This window comes from Colias eurytheme, chromosome 20, assembly GCF_061535395.1.
Source record: "Colias eurytheme isolate Ceu_HAF_F1 chromosome 20, ilColEury1 Martin Lab GWU primary, whole genome shotgun sequence".
Classification (NCBI taxonomy): domain Eukaryota; kingdom Metazoa; phylum Arthropoda; class Insecta; order Lepidoptera; family Pieridae; genus Colias; species Colias eurytheme.
In genome coordinates this window covers 149,812-169,560 of record NC_142999.1, presented here as the reverse complement: position 1 = coordinate 169,560, position 19,749 = coordinate 149,812, and the positions used below count along the sequence as shown (strand labels likewise).

The following is a 19,749-nucleotide window of genomic DNA, read 5'->3' as shown; positions in this document are numbered from 1 at the left end:
AAATACATTATTTACCTACATATAACAGACTAATTTATTTGTTAACTCGACTTCTATAACAGTATGTAAAGACACATTATGAATATTATATAAAAAATTAGTTTATAATCAATTATAGCACTTTTGAATCGTGATGTCGTTCGGAAGGCAGTTTAAAAATAAACTATTTTATAATATGTTTGTGTGAATTTAGATAAAAAAGGTCTCGTTATTGGAATTTGAAAATCTGCAATATTGTGTGTTTTATTTAAGCTCTATCCCATACGATCAACGTCACAGTCACCTATGTAGCATAATTATTATTTGCAGTCGCACGCGCAAGCTCCTGCGGTGCGTACGTGATTATTGTTGTTCCAAAAACAAATAAAAACATGGTGCAGTGTAAATACTGTAAGTTGTCAATAGCGCGAGTGAAGGGGGAGTCAGTCAAATGTAACGGGTCTTGTGAAGGCATATTTCACAAGAAATGTGCGGGAAAAATCATTGCATTCAATATAACAGAGAAGTGTGACGAATGTCAATTGGCGGGGCCGGCGGGGCCGGCAGAATCCGCCATTACGGTTGAATCCGCCATTACGGTTGACCCATCAAAAGTTTCGGCAGAGAAGATATTAGAGGAAGTAAACGAGAAATTAGCTATTGTGTTTAACATGAAGCAAACGCTGGAATCCATGTCTAACGACATAAGTTTTTATGCTGAGAAGTATCAAGAATTAATCGAAGAAAAAGAAAAAACAGACAAAAAAATCAAGGCGTTAGAATATAAAAATTTACACCTGGATAACAGTAATAAGGCATTAGAGGAGAGAGTAGCCTACCTAGAAGTTCGTGAGAAGGAGAAAAATGTCGAGATAATAGGAATAGACGAAAACTTAACCAAAAATTTAGAAAGTACAATTAAAAGTCTTGCAAATAAATTGGGAGTAGAAACAAATACGATCAGTGAAATAAAGTGGGCAGGCGAAAAGAAAAAAACCAATGCGGGATCTAACCAGCAGGGCGATATAAAACCGCGCCCCGTCATTGTTACTATGCGAACACGAACAGCTCGTGACCAATGGCTGGCAACAAGAAAAACACATCAATTAACAAATGACGACCTTTTTCAAAACGGCAACATGAAGCGGATATTTATCAATGAAAATTTAACTAAGTACACGCGTAACTTACTCTGGACTGCAAAAAATGAGTTGAAGCAAATCTATAAATATATTTGGGTACAAGAAGGAAAGGTACTTATAAGAAAGGATGATCCAAAAAATCCCAAAATTAGAGCTATTCGTACATTAAGTGATATAGACTTATTTGCAAGTGAATAAATCATCATGACACAATCACACATCAAATAACAAAACAATCAGTTAATTACTATATTACAAAATTCAATAACTCCATACCAGATATACAAAATAATATAAGATTTAAAAAGTATACAACTTTAAACAGCTGGGAAGCAGATATTATTAGCAGACAAAATACAAATATAAATATTATTCATTTAAACATAAGATCTTTAAGAAAAAACTTCAATCAATTTGAAACATTGATAAGTAATTGCAGAAATAAGATTGATATCATTGTACTTACAGAAATAAACATAAAAAAAAATGAATTGGATTTATACTGCCTACAAGGATTTGACACTAGTATACACACAAGGGAAAATAAGAGAGGGGGAGGAATATTGATATATATAAAAAATACATTAAAATTCAACTCAAATCTGCTAAATTGTAACTACTCAGAGGCCATTCATTGTGAAATACTTCAAGACGGTGAGCTGCCCTTGCATATACTGTGTGTTTATAGACCACCAAAGACAAACAAACTGGGATTTCTGAAGGAAATACAATATACTTTATCCAGATTGCCTAAAAATGGCGAGTTGGTAATGATTGGAGACACAAATATTGACCTAATGGGGGGAACAAACAGTGTAGTGAATATGTATAACAACAACATGTGCGAAGTCGGCATGCAATGTGCAATCAGTGACGTAACACGCGAGGAGATATATTGTGGCTCAGTGACGAGCTCGTGCATCGATCATGTGTGGGTACGAACCAAAAGAAAGGCTTTTTCATATGTTTTAAATAGTAAAATATCAGATCATTATCTTATAGGCTTGTGTATAGATAGTGAAAAGAAAATAGATATGTGTAACAAAGGAAACAGTGTAAGTGTAATATGTGATAAAAAAGTGCTAGAATTTCTTGAAAATGTTGAGTGGACTGATCTATTGAACTGTAAGTGTCCGTTAATCTTATATGATAAATTGTATACTATATTTAATATGGCCTATGACCAAGCACATATGTTCATAAATCTCAATAAAAAGAGAAAATGTAAGCCTTGGATAACAAAAAAATTAAAAAATATGATTAATACTAGGGATAAATTGTTTAAATACTCAAAAAGTAGACCAATGGATTTGAATTTACGTTTACAATATAATAAGTATAGGAATAGAGTGAATAAGCATATTAATAAGGCAAAAAATAGTTACAGAAAAGAGGAAATTTTAAAGTGTAAAAAGGATCTCAAAAAAATTTGGTTTAAAATAAACTCATGGACAGGTCAAAATAAAAAAAGTATAGATGAAATTATTATAAAATATTTAGGTAAATCGGATACTACAGTAAACATTTGTGATAAATTTTCTCACACATTTACAAAAGAGATCTCAAATATTAAACACAACTGTGATTATAAATTCCTTGATCGATATACTTACATTAAAGATAGTTTAGTGTCACTAAGGTTTCAAAAAGCATCATCCAAGGATGTTGAAAAAATAATTAATAATTTAAGTTCTAATAAATCGCCTGGTATAGATAAAATAAGGGTAAAAGAGATAAAAATGTTAAAAAGTACACTGAGTCCAATTTTGGCATTGTTTATAAATTTATGTGTAGACAAAGGGCTGTATCCTGATATGTTAAAATCCGCTATAATCAGACCTATTTTCAAACAGGGAGCACATACAGATTACACAAATTATAGACCCATAGCAATATTGTCGGTTATAAATAAAATTGTAGAAAAATATATCTGTGGTATTTGGTACGTACCACTTAAGTGCAAAATGGTGATTTTTGAGTATGAGCGTTTGAAAGTTTTCACGGTTGCTACCCTGTTGCTACAGATCGGAATAAACACTTGAGTAAAACAAATTTATGATATTTATATGTCTATTATGTTCAAGTTTTGAACACTTACAAAAAAAATAAAAAAAATGTTCTAGTTCAAGAGTAATTGTTACTTAACATGTTTGTACCAAAAGAAAAAAAATTGAAAATGATGTAAAAATGTCTAAAACGTGTGTACTTAAGTGGATTAGAGCATATTTATTTGTACTCTTAATTAGTATTTATTCCTATTTTTACCTTAATGGAAAGGATTTTTCATTTTTTTTTTCGACGGAGACATAAACAGACATTAAAAAACAAAATATATTATGGAGAAACGTCTTCCATACAAATAGATTTAACCATATATAAAAACAAAAACGAATAGGAGTGTGATTTGCCACAAATAAGTACTCATAAAAAAGCCAGGAAATATTGTGATTTTCGTGCAATATGCAATTCTCTGATACTCTCTCTACAAAGTAAAATCCTAAAAGTAGTGTGTGTGTGTGTGTGTGGTTCAGAGGTCACGGTAGTTCGCTTGCCTGCCGTGCTAGATGCTGCGGGATCGATCCCATCAACCGACATGTACCAATGTGTCTTTTTCGGATGCATAAGTAGATTCTCTAATAACCAGAGATACATCTTCTATAACAAGAAAACATCATCATTTCTAATAACAGGAAAACATCGTGATGGCAACCGGGATTTTGGTCTGAAATCACCAACCAGCAGTGAGCAAGCGTGGTGATTACTGCTCATGCCTTCTCCTTGAGAGAAGATGCCCTTACCCTGTAAATAGTTACGAGCTGGATCAAGTCAAATAAAATTTGTTTGTAAAACGTACCAAAACAACATTCATTCATAGTCGTCATCACTGTCACTGAAAGTCATAAGATTGTTTCTAGTCGGACCATGAGACAATGATTTGAAATAATCATCATAAATTGGATCACTTATTGGCAGGAGATCTAAGAGATCTTTGAATTTCAGAGCATCGATATTGATAGGCTCATTAGAGGCCAATGGCAAAGCCACTTCGGAGACTTCTCTCTTTTCTCAGTTCTCTTAAACCAGAAATACAGAAACTCTTCATTTTCACTCAAAGAGTATTTAAAATCTACGTCATTAGACTTTTCATACATTAACCAGAAAATACAGTTCTAACCAAATGTAGTTTTGTCTGTTGCAGTATTTCTTTTGATAAAATGAGTAGGTAGTCAATAGTTTCTAAAATGGAAAGAAGTCAGATTCATTCATTAATTTTACATCATGGCGATTGCTGGTCATTTTCATTTATCTCGGGGAACGGAGATGGTGCTGTTTCTTGTTGAATGAATCTTTCAATATCTGCCAGGCAAGATATTATACAGTTTTTGACCTGGACAACACTGAATATAAAATAAGCTACTCTACTTCTTATGCCAAACCGTTAATAAAATGCCATAAATTGCAAAGGAAAAAGGTATAAAATTTGTCTGGGTAAGAAACGGGAGAATTTTGACCCGGAAGGATGAGCGATCTCAACCCATACAAATTAAGAACTTCGAATCTCTTAACAAAATATAGTATCATTGCCCTAGGAAAAAGTCCGATATTTAATATTTTACCATTCAATATATATTATCAAAATTTTCGAGGTATGAAAACTAAACTAGATGGTATAAGGTTAATGTCACTGCAAACCGAATACGACATAATTATTGGTACGGAAACTTGGTTGGATTGTTCAGTATTTGATAACGAGATTTTAAATGAAAATTATAATATATATAGAAGAGACCGGCAATCTACGGCATCTACAAAGACGAGAGGTGGTGGTGTTATTATAGCTATATCTAAACAAATTCAATCTGTTCGTATGCGTCACCTTGAAAGTATATATGAAGATTTATGGGTTTCATTGAAATGCATATCGGAGGGCAAAACTAGGGATATCTTACTATGTGCTGTTTACTTACCTCCTCCAGTGTGTTCATATGTATTAGATGGTATTTTGGAAAATATAAGTAATGCTATACAATCGCATCCATGTGAATCAATAGTTATAGGTGATTTTAATATGGGATTTATTGACTGGACGGTGGAATCAGATATGTATTTACGCCCGTGCAACTATGATACTTCATCTGGCTTGTCTCTAGTGGATTTCATGTCTCAAAATGATTTACTCCAATTTAATAATGTTAAAAATCATAACCAGCGAATTTTAGATTTAGTTTTTGGCCGAAATTGTCAGATTGAAGTATCAAAGGTTTCTGTTCCCTTAGCTAGATTAGACCCTCATCATCCGGCAATTAAAATTAATGTAGCATTATCGAAATCTAAATATTTAATAAACAAACCATATGCAAGTCGTAAATTTTTTAAATCTGATTATTGTTTGATTAACTCCAAGCTGTCAGAGATAAACTGGGAACAGGAATTGGTTTCGTGTAAAGATGTCAATGTTATGGTTTCAAAGTTTTATAGTTTGATCAATGATGTAATTAATCTTCACGTTCCCAGCCACAAAACAAAAAGCCGAAAATATCCTATTTGGTATAGAAAGGATCTTATAAAGCTAATCTCTGAAAAAGAAAAACTCCGTAAAAGGTTTAAAATCTATAAAAATCCTAGGGACAATCTAGAAGTCAGCATCCTGAGTAAAAGAATTAATAAATTAATTAAATCTCAATATAAGGATTATATAACTAGTATAGAAGCTTCAATACAGCATCATCCTAAAAAATTCTGGACGTTCATTAAAAGTCGTAGAGGTTGTTCGTCGACTTTTCCCTCAAGAATGAAATTAGGTAATTTGTCTTCCGATACTGGACCTGGCATTTCCGAGCTTTTTGCTTCTCATTTTAATTCAATATTTTCATGTAGTGACCAGCAGGTATTAACCGCGGATAATGATATATATTCACAATTCTCCATATACGATATCGAGGTAATTGAGAGCCATATTCTAAAATTGCTCCGTTCCCTCGATCCTAGTAAGGGCGCAGGACCAGATGGAATCCCGCCATTTTTTATTATTAAAACCAGCCATAATCTTTCCTTTCCGCTCAAAATCATATTTCAGAAATCCCTAGAGTCTTCGATTTTTCCAACCGCGTGGAAGACAGCAAATATCGTCCCTATTTACAAGAAAGGCGATAAAGATGATGTCAAAAATTACCGACCGGTTTCTCTACTAAACACTTTCTCAAAAATTTTTGAACGCTTGGTACTATCCGCCGTTACTCCATACTTTAGCAACCTTATCAATGATTTTCAGCATGGATTTTGCAAAAATCGGTCGACAGTGTCAAATTTACTGCACTATTCAACATATATCAGCGAATGCTTAGACAGAGGCTCTGAAACGGATGCCATATACACAGACTTCAGCAGTGCATTTGACAAAGTCGACCATACAACACTGTTGGTAAAATTGAAGAATTATGGCTTCCACGGAACTCTTATCCAATGGTTTCATTCTTATCTTCGCCATAGGGTTCAAAGGGTGACCATGGGTGGATTCAGGTCTCGTGAATATATTGCGACGTCAGGGGTTCCCCAAGGGTCACACCTAGGCCCGACTCTTTTCTTAATCTTTATCAACGACATTTCTAACTGCATTAGTTATAGTAATTGCTCAATCTTTGCCGATGACCTAAAACTTTATCGTAGTGTGAACAATTCTGATGACGCATATCTTCTGCAGCAAGATATAAATGCTATTCAAGTCTGGTGTAAGAATAATAAAATGGAGATTAACGCTGACAAGTGCCTTCACATAAAATTTTCTAGAAAAAAGAATTCTTTTAAATCAGCTTACACAATTAATCATAAACCTGTTAAGGAAGTGTCAGTAGTTCGTGATCTAGGTATATTATTTGACAAAAAACTAAACTTTTCAAACCATATTGATCATATATGTTCTAAAGCTTGGCAGATGTTAGGTTTTATAAAACGGAATACAAAAGATTTCAGACAAGCAAGTACGATAATTTGCCTATTTAGTGCCCTAGTTCGTAGTCTATTAGAATATGCTAGTACGATTTGGAATCCGCATTATCAAATTCATATAGGCCGCATTGAACGCCTACAGAAAGCTTTCACAAAGTACTTAGCTTTTAAGGATCACCGTATCTCGTATAGGGCAGCTTATAAAGATAGACTGGATCACTTTAAATTAAACTCTTTGGAAAATCGCCGTCGTTTACTCGATTTATATACATTGCATAAAATTATTCATGGGAACCTTAGCTCTAACCTAATTATGTATTTGAATTTGTCAGTTCCACGCTCTATTCCACGTTACGGTGTTTCTAGTACTTTCTGCCCAAGTCTATCCCGTACTAATTTAAAAAAGAATAGTCCATTTAATAGGTTAATGAAAACGTACAATAGTGTTACCAATAAAAGAAATAGCTTACAACATAGTAATAACGTTGACATTGACATCTTTCACGATAATTTTTATAGTTTTAAAAATAAAATAGTAAATTTTATTCAGTGACTGTGTTGTATTTTTGATGTATTTGACATATTTTATTTTATGTGCTTTATGTGTTTTTATTAATTTGTATTTTATGTGTTTTAGCCATGTTTTAATTGAATTTTATATATTTTTTATTTCATGGATGTTTCAAATTTCAAAATTTTAATCATGTTATCATTGTAGTATTAATTTTATGTATTCTTGATAAATTTTTAATTATGTGATGAATTTTATGTTTTTTCGTCAATGGATGATAAACTTGATTATGTATTTTTAGACTTTTAAAACTGAAAAATTTTAAGACATTTTTTTTTTTTATAATTGTTGTATACGCCTGCTTTATGGCCAATTCAGTTTATGAAATAATTATTAATGTATTTCTGTATATTGTATTAATTGAGTCATTATTGGTGTGTCTAATAAATAAATAAATAAATAAATAAATAAGCATGATGCGATTTCATCTGCACCTCTTTGATCTATTCCTTCATACATAACATAATGGAATGTTCGTTTAGTAGTAACTTTGCGGATTTTTTAATTAAAAGTCCAAAGTTTCTTTTATTAAAGACTACAGATGCAGTTAAATTTGGAATCTGTAAACAAACAGCTTTTATCTTTTAGTTTCATAGTGAAATGTTGCCTTATGCTCCGATTTTTCTAAATCTATTCTAATTTGACACGAAAGAATGAATTTGAAGAGACAAAGAATCAAACCTTGTGCATGTAGGTATCGTTACTTGGCTTTTTAAACGTTTACCAATCTTTAAATCGATTTAAAGATTGGTAAACGTTTCTGAACACACTAAGATCTTGCATCACATGCATGTTTCTTTATAGATAATAGGCTTCAGACCTAATGTCTGAAGATTTAAATTATGTGCCAAATAACGTTATATTTAAGTAAGGGAGAAGACCTGTTATGTTCACAAATAATTTTATTTGATTTGGTACAAATAGGTTAAGTGATGATAATAATTATTCAAGTTTGGTCTAATTATGTTAAGTGCTCTTACGTTGTAAATGGCCGTTCGTTGATTGAGTATTCGTTTTACAAGTCTATGTTAAGTTATATTAATATATTTGTATCAAATAAAAATATTTTTTTTTGTACTTAAGGGGTTTTGATACAACCTATTTAAGGTATTTCTACTATCAGTAGGCTTATGTGACATAGACCAAACGAAAGAGGACGTTTTTATCAGTATAGATGGCCAGAAAACAAAAAATGGCCATTTTTGCACTTACGATGTATATACCAAACACCACAGATATTGTCGGACAGATTAGTAGTTTTTTAGAAAAAAATAATGTATTAACCGATAACCAATATGGATTTCGGCGGGGCCGAAGCACGGAGACGCTCCTGGCACGATTCACGGATGAAGTTAATGAGGCCCTAGACCAACGGAAGCAGGTGGTGATCGTTTTCATAGACTTCAAAAAAGCTTTTGACACTTTGGAGCACCACCAGCTGCTTCAGGCAATGGAAGAGTGTGGGGTCGCAGGGAGTGTTAGTAAATGGCTCCAGGCGTACCTTGGGAATAGAACACTTGTAACAATGGTTAGCGGGGAGGCCAGTAAGCCGGCAAAGGTTGAGTGTGGCGTGCCAACCGGCTCCGTCTTCGGACCCGTTGGATACATAATGCATGTGAACAGTATGTGCAATGTAGTACGTGATTGCAGTATATATATGTATGCGGATGATACTTGTCTACTCTATGCGCATAAAGATATGCACATATTAGAAGCTAAAATACAAAATGACTTTACAAATATAATAAAATGGGCGCACGATAATGGAATCATAATCAATATGAATAAAACAAAATGTATACATATTCGCTCACCTTATAGTAAGACTATGAATTCGCCAAAAATATTAGGTCATAATTATGAATGTCTACATATTGCAAAGAAATGTAATTGTAAAAATATTGAATTAGTGGAAGAATACAAATACTTGGGGTTAGTTATTGATAAATACTTTTCATGGAAATCTCATATTCTTAATCTTTCGGATAGGCTGAGGGCAGTTCTTGTTAAATTTCATCATCTTAGTTTTATTTTAGATAAGGCCACTATGTATATTGTGTACTATGCATTGACTGACTCACTGCTTTCTTATGGATTGGCTAGCTATGGGCGCACTTTTAAGACTTACCTTGATAAAATAAAAGCGCTTCAATTAAAATTTATTAAAATATTAGCACATGAAAAAGTAAAAATCCGCTGTAAAAAAAATAATGATTATAACTATTTGTTTGTAGAGTGCAAGATGCTGCCTGTTCATGAGAAGGTAAATATGTTAATAGCAATGGAACAATTTCATAATGATGAATTTAAAATCTGTATTAATAAAACAATGTCTTATAACTTAAGAACTAAAAATGTATTAGAAGTGCCACACTATTGTAACTACTATGGGCAGAGACATAGGAAGTACTTAGTGCCAAAACTGTTTAATAGAATCCCAATGAAAATTAAGGAAAGTGATAGGAAGGATGGAATTATTAGGAAGGAATTAAGAAGATATTTTTTAAATGCATTTGAGAGTGAGTTGATGTGTTGATGATCTGTGGCCGTTGAAATGTAACATTGTTAGCTGTTAGAATATCAAAGTGTTAAATTAAATTGTAGTGTTTTATAAGTAAAATGGAAGTACATATTTTGTAAAATGGAGCTACATCTGCCAACAAACTGTTTTACAGTTTGGCAGAGTATTGTGATAATATGTATATGTGTCTTTGGTTCTGAAATAAATAAATAAATAAATAAATAAATAAATAATGACTTTAGCATACCTACCTAGCCTTCGCCAATTGATAAAAATAATTTTCAATTATATATTTATGTAGATACTGTCGCATGTGACATGATGATGAACATGCAAGTATGCGCTAACGTTATACTAATAACTAATGTTATAAAATATTATTCATATATTTAATAATTCGCGCGCTAATCTCTTGAGATTAGTTCCTGAACTACTGGTCCGATTTGAAAAATTCTTTCGGTGTTAGATAGCCCATTCATCGAGGAAGGCTATAGGCTATATATCATCACTTAAAGACCAACAGGAGCGGAGCCACGCTAGTGAAACCGCGCGGTACAGCTAGTATTCAATATAATACTTCTGCGAGAAAAAAATAAGTGTACTTGTTATTATAATAAAAACATTTATATAAAATAACACTTAGGAACGCTCGTTATGTTCGCAGAATTTCATAATTATTTGAAATAGAAAATGGAAAAACATATTTTCTTACTGATTGGAAAGCTTTTCTGAGAAATCGAGAATCTTCAATATAAATAAAGAAATGATGAGTTATTTTTTAAAGTATCTACCAGAATATTTATCATTAATATTAAAAGCAATCTAATTTAATTAAAAAGCTTTGAGACAAATTTATTGGCGATAATGAAAGCAACGAAATCGCCTTAAAGAGAAATAGTTTCTAGTTTTATTCGCAAAAGTTTCCAAGACTGCGACTCGCGGAACAGAACCCGATGGAATTATGCAAATTAATAGTCGTTTACTTTAAACAGTACTTCGCTTTCTACATAATGTAAGTTTACTTACTTATGCATTAAATAGAAAATTAAAGGGAGCTTTTACATTGAGTTTTCTTGCAAATTAGGTTACAAAGGTTACGGCAGATGTATTTTAATAGGTACTGTTTCATATACCTACTTTATTTACTTTTCTAATAATATTATATTTCCAATAAAATATTGAATATTTTATTAATGTCTCAGTTAATTTTATTATGATATAATCCTTGTATGAATTTCTATATGAGGTATATGTATTTAATTGTATTTTTAATTAAAAAATACTTAAGCATATGCATTCTAGCACATACCTAGTTTTAATTCGGATTAGTAGTCCGATAAACCACTTATTAGCCAGTATACATACAAACAATTATTTAATATTAGTATAGCAAGTAATAGAAACCGGACATGACCAGAAAGTATACCAGTACTTCCCAGGCGGTAACAAGATTAACCCTTCGACCTCTAATGCGATTGTGATGTCTACTATATTGTATTTCACTGCGCACATACCGCGACCTTCCCCGCATTTTTACCATTCACATGATATTTGAGGCTTAATTCAATAGATATTCCTATGCTATTGTACTGTATTATAAATGTAATTGGTCAAATCTATACTTAACATTATAAATCTGAAGAGTTTGTTTGTTTGTTTGAACGCGCTAATCTCAGGAACTACTGGTCAGATTTGAAAAAGTCTTTCAGTGTTAGATAGCCCATTTATCGAGGAAGGCTATAGACTATAGGTACATCATCACATTAAGATTTAAGACCAACAGTAGCGGAGCAGTGCGGGTAACACCGCTGGGCACAGCTAGTTAAATTATAACTCGGAATTTATTTTTTACGATCGAATTAAAACTCCATGTTTTCTTTATAAATGTTTATTCAACCACGCAAAAACTGTTGATCGGATTTATACAACCTGTCAACCAATCTATAATCCAGATTTTCACTGCATAGTTTTGTTCAAACAAATCAATGTAGCGCAAGCTTTTTGATATAGCCGTTTATTTATTTTAAATCTCTCCGCGATACAAAGCCGACAAGCCGCAAAGCATTACGGAGGCTCCGGTTAAGCCGTCGCTAATCTGACGAACCCTTCCGCGAATGCAGCCATCATCTACATAATCTCATTGACATTTGAAATTATATTTCATTTATTTTCTTTTAAAACTTAGATTGATTAAGTAGACTTCTTATAAACCGAGTTGTTTTACCGCCAAGACGAGAGAAGAGACGGCAAGAAACTCTGTAAGTAATTGTCAATCTTATGAAAATTTCAAATAGTTCTTCGTTACGTGCCTACCTATAGATCTTTTGCAAGAACATATATTGGGTAAATTTTTATATTGATATTAAAAATACAGGAAGTTTTCTTTGTAGAAAGAATGAGAACATTGAAGTGCGAAATACGAAAAGGGAAAATGCAAATATTTCAAATCAATACACAGATATTTGAACTGTAAATGTATAGACAAGGATAAATAAATCTGCTGCCAAATATTGCTCTATATAAAAAATTTTTTTATTCAGTGGCATCAGCCGTATATTTTTTTAAAGATGCTGATCGATTGTTTGGTTGAAGAATTAAATAAAGAAATACGGTCATACTGATACCGCAGATTACCAAATAGACACTACGACGAATGCTTACAACAATACTATAATGAGGTAAAAGTTAGGTGAATTTATTTGCTAATCCAATGCTTGGATAAAACTTGTCCGTCCAATAAAGTATTAACACGATAATATTAAAATGTCACGTAAACTGTCAATTTCGGGCAATTAGAATACTTTTAAATGATAGTTTTATATACATTATTCCACGAATAAGTTTTAACCAAGGATTGAAAAATCAGCCCCTAAACAGTTAAATTTAACCAGTTTAAGTTCAAAGTTCAAACATGTGCAACTTGAAAAATAATAACTAAAAGCTCAAAATATAAATTTATGCATTTGGGCACGATATTTTGCAACAACGTAGAGTACGTGCGAGCAATAAATCAAGTGCATTTAAAATATTATAAAAATGCTGAACATGAGATAACAAATGAAATGTAACGGTATTTTAAGTCGTTTGGAAGCAAGACTACAGGCCACAGGCATCGCAGACACAATCCTCATTAGCGCAGGTCGGCAGACAAATGCGGAATGCCCGCCTACACTATAGCATAGGAGCTCGCTCACGATCTTTCGAATGTATGTAAAATTTTTCTTATCTATAGTCGCTATCGAACAGTTTCTCTATACCTATACTCGATCTTTAAAATTATTTGTAATCTTTGCTTTTTTCTATGCTCCAAATACAATATTTGGATAACATCAGTTGAAAAAAAACTGGTAAGATGCTCTAGTAGTAATTTAATTATTTTACAAACACTTATTTGTACTAATTAAATAAAATATATGCCCTAATACTGAATATACTGTTCTATTTGTAAGGCTGTATTTTCAATTTAAATAATTACAGTATACTTAGATAGGTTTCTAAAATTTGCTTGGTAGATCTATTAACTCGCTTCATCATAGACGAATTCTTGAAAAAAAAACGGATAAAACACAAACTACATCCAGCTCTCGCACTAAGCGGTGCGGAAGTTCGACACGGCTAAGTTTCACGCTAGCTGCTCTAAATGTTACATAAACTTGGGTTTAACTTACGTGCCTAAATAATTCTACGATTTATCGTATAGGTCTTACTATACCACTTACATACCAAACAATTGTGCATTAACATTTACGTAATAAATCTCTTATCCTAATACTGTAACTCACGTTTCTCGCTCATGAAAAATTTATCGAACTAAGCCTACAGATTGAAGACGATTTTGGAATAATAATCTAATTTTTTTACGAAAGGATAGAAAAATATATCATTGGGGAATTGAACTAGCGTCGTCAAAAACGAAAGAACGGCCGACCACCACATACACATCATATAGTATACAAATAACTTTTTTATGTTGTTAAATAATATTATATAGTGAAAGGTTAAAAAATCCAGTATGAAAGAAAGTGACCCTTCTTATTATCTGTTTATCCATGGTTTGGAAACGATTTCCCCGTAGTACCTAGATATTTCCAAATCGTTTCTATTTCATAAAAAAAATACTAACATAAACAATTATTGTCGAAATTTACATTAATTATTAAGTTTTGGGTTTGAATTAGAAGTTTAGAGATGTGTTTTCTCATAAGTTAAATACTTAAATGAGATATAAAAAAACGACAAAAGTATGGAGTTTAGCCTGGTTACTCGCTTTCAAAGCAATAACAATAAGTGTTTCATCTCCACTTACACGTGTCCCACACCGAACAACAAAATCTCCAATACGTTAAACAAATTCACTCTTGTATTATTACATTTTTCCGAGGCCTGTATTAAAATTCCCGAGATCTAAGACATCGCTCCACAAGATTAATAACCTCCGCAAATTGTCCGCATTATATTCTAAGCGCTTTGACTGCACCTAATATCGTGGGAATTGTGAATTTTGTAGTGAATAGTTTCATAATACACGCCTTTGTAGAGGCATGATGTTGTACACGTATGTAGGTCGCTTCGAAGATACTATAAACAACAAGAAATACTTTCGAACTAAATAGGTAGTACTCGAATCACTTACATACTTGGTATTTTATGCATTCCAAATGTGTTTTTATCTTTAAGAACCTTGTCAGGTTTACAAAAATTTAAAAGTATTTACAAATCAATAATCATTATTATCTGTTCAGCTATTCTTGAGTAACGACTTTCTTGTACTTAACATAATATGTATATATTTATTATATTTTATCATACAAATGGAATACACTGAAACTTCTTTGAGTTCCAATCCCATTTTGTGTTCCAATGCACGTGTAGCTATGAAATATACATTTGGCAAATCCGTTTTGTATTAGCAAAACAACGAACCTAATATGTATCATCCCGATCCTGAAATACGCAAGATTGCCGAGCCACTGCGTACTCAATACAGGTAATAAAATATTATAGATTTTAAATGGAAAACCGATATTTAAAATTCGCTTTCTGTAAATCCAATAAAACGTGCTCCACAGAACATGGTTCGATTTAAATTCAGTAGAAAAGACAGTTTAAACAGCGATGCTTTTAGCGTAAATTGTTCGGACTGATAAAGTATGTAGAGTATGCTAGTTGCTACCGGACGGTAAAGACCGGGGCACACTGAGATGCACGTGTAATTTTATAATTATAATATACAGTATAACCAGTTTTTAATTAGCTTCAATAGTTCGGATAGTATTGAAAACCTCCGTAATATGTCAACAAATTAATATTTTAGTTTCATTGCGCATTTTGAGTTATATTAACATTAGCACCTAGCGCACCTTTCTGCTCGGTTTAATTTATAAGTCTATTATCGAACTTTTCACTAATACTTGATCAAAAAATAACATTTGACTTTAATCTATTCATTAAGCGTATTACTACTGTGATGTGTTCAGAGTATTATTGTGCTTAAATAATCGCGACAATTATTAAGCTTCATTTATATTTCATTCCAGAATAATTATCACACCAATAATTAAATCGCTTAACTACCTACCAATATGTGATATGATCAAGCATAACTTCATCATCAATATTATAAATTAAAGCTCACAATATTTAAACAATCACACAATATCCCCATTGTGCCGCAAGCTTTAAACATTTAAATGAATCCCGCATTATCACGGCGTAGTTCCGAGTTGCGAGTTGCATGATGCGAGCACACTGCGTTACATTCGAGCACTCTTAAGATATCCCCGCACTGTTAACTGTGTAAACTGTTGTTTTAATTAAATGCTTTAAAACATTTTTATTTATATACTGCGGCAAAGGGTTGGATGAAATACTTGCCTGCTATGTATTTTACATATACAACATACATAGGTATGTCAGACTTTACCTTAATATCCATGTTTTTCAATTAGATTCATTATGTACTTTACCAACTTTTAATACTAAAAATTAAGGAAAACATTCTCTTTCTTGCAAATTAAAAAAAAAAATCTACAAATACGTAAAACTTTCGAAAAACTATATAAAATACTGTAAAAATTTACTAGTTAGCTTGTGTCATCATCACAATCGATATATTTTATAATCGAAAGCCTATTTCCATATGAAAATCAACCTCTAGCACCCTTCCCTCTATAAATAGGCGACATGTGCCGACTCACGCCCTATTTGCCGACTCAGCGTCACATCACAGACCGACAAGCTCATCTACCTTTGTGACAGAACCCCATCCTGCTTATATATAGAACATATTGATTCATTAGTCGAATGAGCTATCGTGTAGTTGCAGTTAATAGTTCTGTGGGTTAAGCAACGTTTCGCGTGGTTAGTGATTGGATGGGTGGCTATTAAACGCGACCCTACAGAAGCAACCTATGTATATGACGCACGTAAGTACATATAGCTTATTATAGCTTTTACAATTATTATGTTATCACTATATTATTGTATACCAAAGTATCTTCGCGCTGTGTGTCTGTTTCTATATGATATTATATTTATATAAAGTGGTTCTCCAGGAAGTTCTTAGTCTTTAATTAGTTAAAAATTAGGAATAGCGGACGAAAAGCTACTTAAACCAATAATAAAAAAGATGAAAGCTGAAAATGGTAATTTTCATTGTGAGAAACTTTGTATGAACTCAATTCTTTCAGAACTTGTGTAAAGCTATAGTCGACTTTTATTCTAGTTTAGATCTGGGTCTGGGTCTGCGTATGTAGGACATGCGTATTAAACGTTATTGTTTGTATTTAATTATATGTTCCATTTGTATACACTTTGTTTAGTGTGCAGTTATAGAACTGCATTTTTCATTTATTTAAGAGTACCTAACAGAATTTTGCATTTAATTATAGTATTAATATGACAAAATTCTTTGAAATTAATTTTTGTAACCCTTACTACTTACGTTTCTTTTCAAACATAATATCAAAATATCAACATAGCCAAAACCCATTAAACTTAACATTATAATCAACACACACTTAACCCAGTTCACAATACATTGACCTACTAATATTAAAATCTTATACAAGTTGCTATCAACCTTTTCAGGCGCCAAAACTCTATCTATAGGCATTCGTTCTGACCCTTGGTTCTGACATTTCATTGGATCGCCCTTTTAGCGTCATTGTGTCCGATGACGTCACTAATGGCAACTAAACACGCTTCGTGACATTACGATGTAACATTACGTATTTATAACTTTTCCTTTTACTTAATAAGTGTATTTTGTCGCTTTGTAGGTCAAATGCAGTGTACATCTGTTTGACTGATTTTTCTTTTGGCTGCCAGAATGAGATCTTCCATCTAATTACTTTTACTCGTATGCCTGTATATTAATAGTATATAATTATATGAGTATAGTGTTTATATGATCCTTAAGCCCATTGTGATGATAATTATAAACTATGAAAAGCCCCATGTCGATAGCAACAACTACATACCTGTGCTACATACTAAAAGCGTAGCGCTCTTCATTTAAAATCTCTTTAAAAATAAATTAAAATAAGTTCAGATTTGAGGCTCAATGTTACATATAACAACTTCTTTTGGATATCACAATTCCTAAAACTGAAGAAAACAAGAAATAATGTATCCTTTCCATTACCAAAACACCACTTCACCATACATATTGAAAATAAATGATATTTCAATCGAAATCGATAGGTTATTGAAAGCGAGGGACCGCACTAATCCAATACAGTTTTATTTTCGCCATTCAGACACCGTTGCCATGGCAACGTATAAATCACATTAGTAAAATCGACATTAAATGCAATCCAATTTGATATAACGTTCCCATAAAGGGAATTGTAGGTACCTAATACATACGGAAACAAATTGTTTTCCCTTATGCTTGATTTAACGCGAGTAGGTAAGAAATTATAGGAAATAGACATAAATCTAGTATCTAATCAGTGCTTATGTGTCAGTAGGTTCTTACATATAAATTATTATTATATAAATAAAAGTGCTTGGAACTTTCACCGTTCACGGGCAGATAAATGAGTTACTAATTGTTTTTAAATTAAAATTTGTATTCGATTTCTTTTCAATCTATTTTTTATGTTATTAGTAATTATTACTCAAATTATTATTTGACCTAGACACAGATTAAACACAAACAGATATAGGTACCCAATTTCATTTAAATTCGTTATCATTTTTATTTACAAATAATTAAAAAGTTCCATTTCCTTCACAAATATAACAATTTTTCCAAAACATTTAATTGCCATTCGTGGAATACATCCAAATGAAAAGGGAAAGTAAATATTTGAGTCGAACTTGTAAAGACTCAGAGCCGTACGTTTGGGTTATCGCGTCGTAATCTCGAGATTATCCCGGAATCTCTAGCAATATCTGTTCACTTCACGTATTTATCACTTACACATTCCATAAGGTAAAGGTAATATCTAGGCGTCCAGGTATATCCGGGTTTCAATAGAATAACATTATTCCATACTAGCTTCCGCCCGCGACTCCGTCCGCGCGGATGTCGATCTTCGCGTGGATGGTTTATTTCTCCATTTTGAGTAACTCTGACAATGACATCTTATAATTAATATCTATTGGACCCAAATACGGCTAGGCCTATAATAATACGCAACGTGTGATCGCGGTTCTACAGAACAACGTCTATGGATAAAACTGAAAAATTAAGATAATTTTTTTTCTACGTATTTTTCCAGGATGAAAAGTATCCTATTTTACGCCCAGGATAATAAGGTATAATTATACCAAGTTTCATCGAAATCGAACCGCTGTGCCGCGCGGTTTCAACCGCGTGGCTCCGCTCCTGTTGGTCTAATATGCGTGATGATATAATATTATAGCCTTCCTTGATAAATGGGCTATCTAATACCGAAATAATTTTTCAAATCGGACCAGTAGTTCCCGAAATTAGCGCGTTCAAACAAACAAACAAACTCTTCAGCTTTATGATATAGGTATATAGATATGAATTATTAATACTTAATATTATTATACGTTATTCTAAGCTGGTAAATATGCAAAATCAAAATGCATCCCTTAAAATAGTCTACACTAAGAAACTAGGTCATATTTCGATGCAAATTTATAGTTATCGATTATTCATAAACTTCTCATAGACATTAAATATTCATTAAATTCTTTGAGTATAATATGAATAATTATATGTTCTCCGAGTTTGTCACCTGACCTTAACCTTTAACACACGTCGATGTAAACACACATTCTTTAGTCAAATAATAAATGGATATAGGTATTCATTTTAAAATTGAGATCAAGTCGGTTAAAAATACTTTTATTTAGATGCTTGCTGTGCCCCGCGGTTTAACCTGCATTGCTCCGCTCCTATTGATCTTAGCGTGATGATAATATATAGCCTACAGCCTTACTCAATAATGGACTATCTAACAGTGAAATAATTGACAAAACGGAGCCTTGGTTCCTGAGATTAGCGAGTTCAAACAAACAAACATTCTCTACAGCTTTATAATATTTGTATAGATTTTAGTAATAACTACACATTAGAATTATTTTACATTATCAATTATAATATTTAAATT

General features: G+C 32.3%; 1 protein-coding gene across 1 annotated transcript in view; it reads right to left on the bottom strand.

Moving 5' to 3' along the window:
- Window positions 1–19,749, bottom strand: part of Dys (Dystrophin) — a 442,182-nt gene that overhangs the window by 345,506 nt on the left and 76,927 nt on the right. The gene's annotated exons all lie outside the window — the stretch shown is intronic.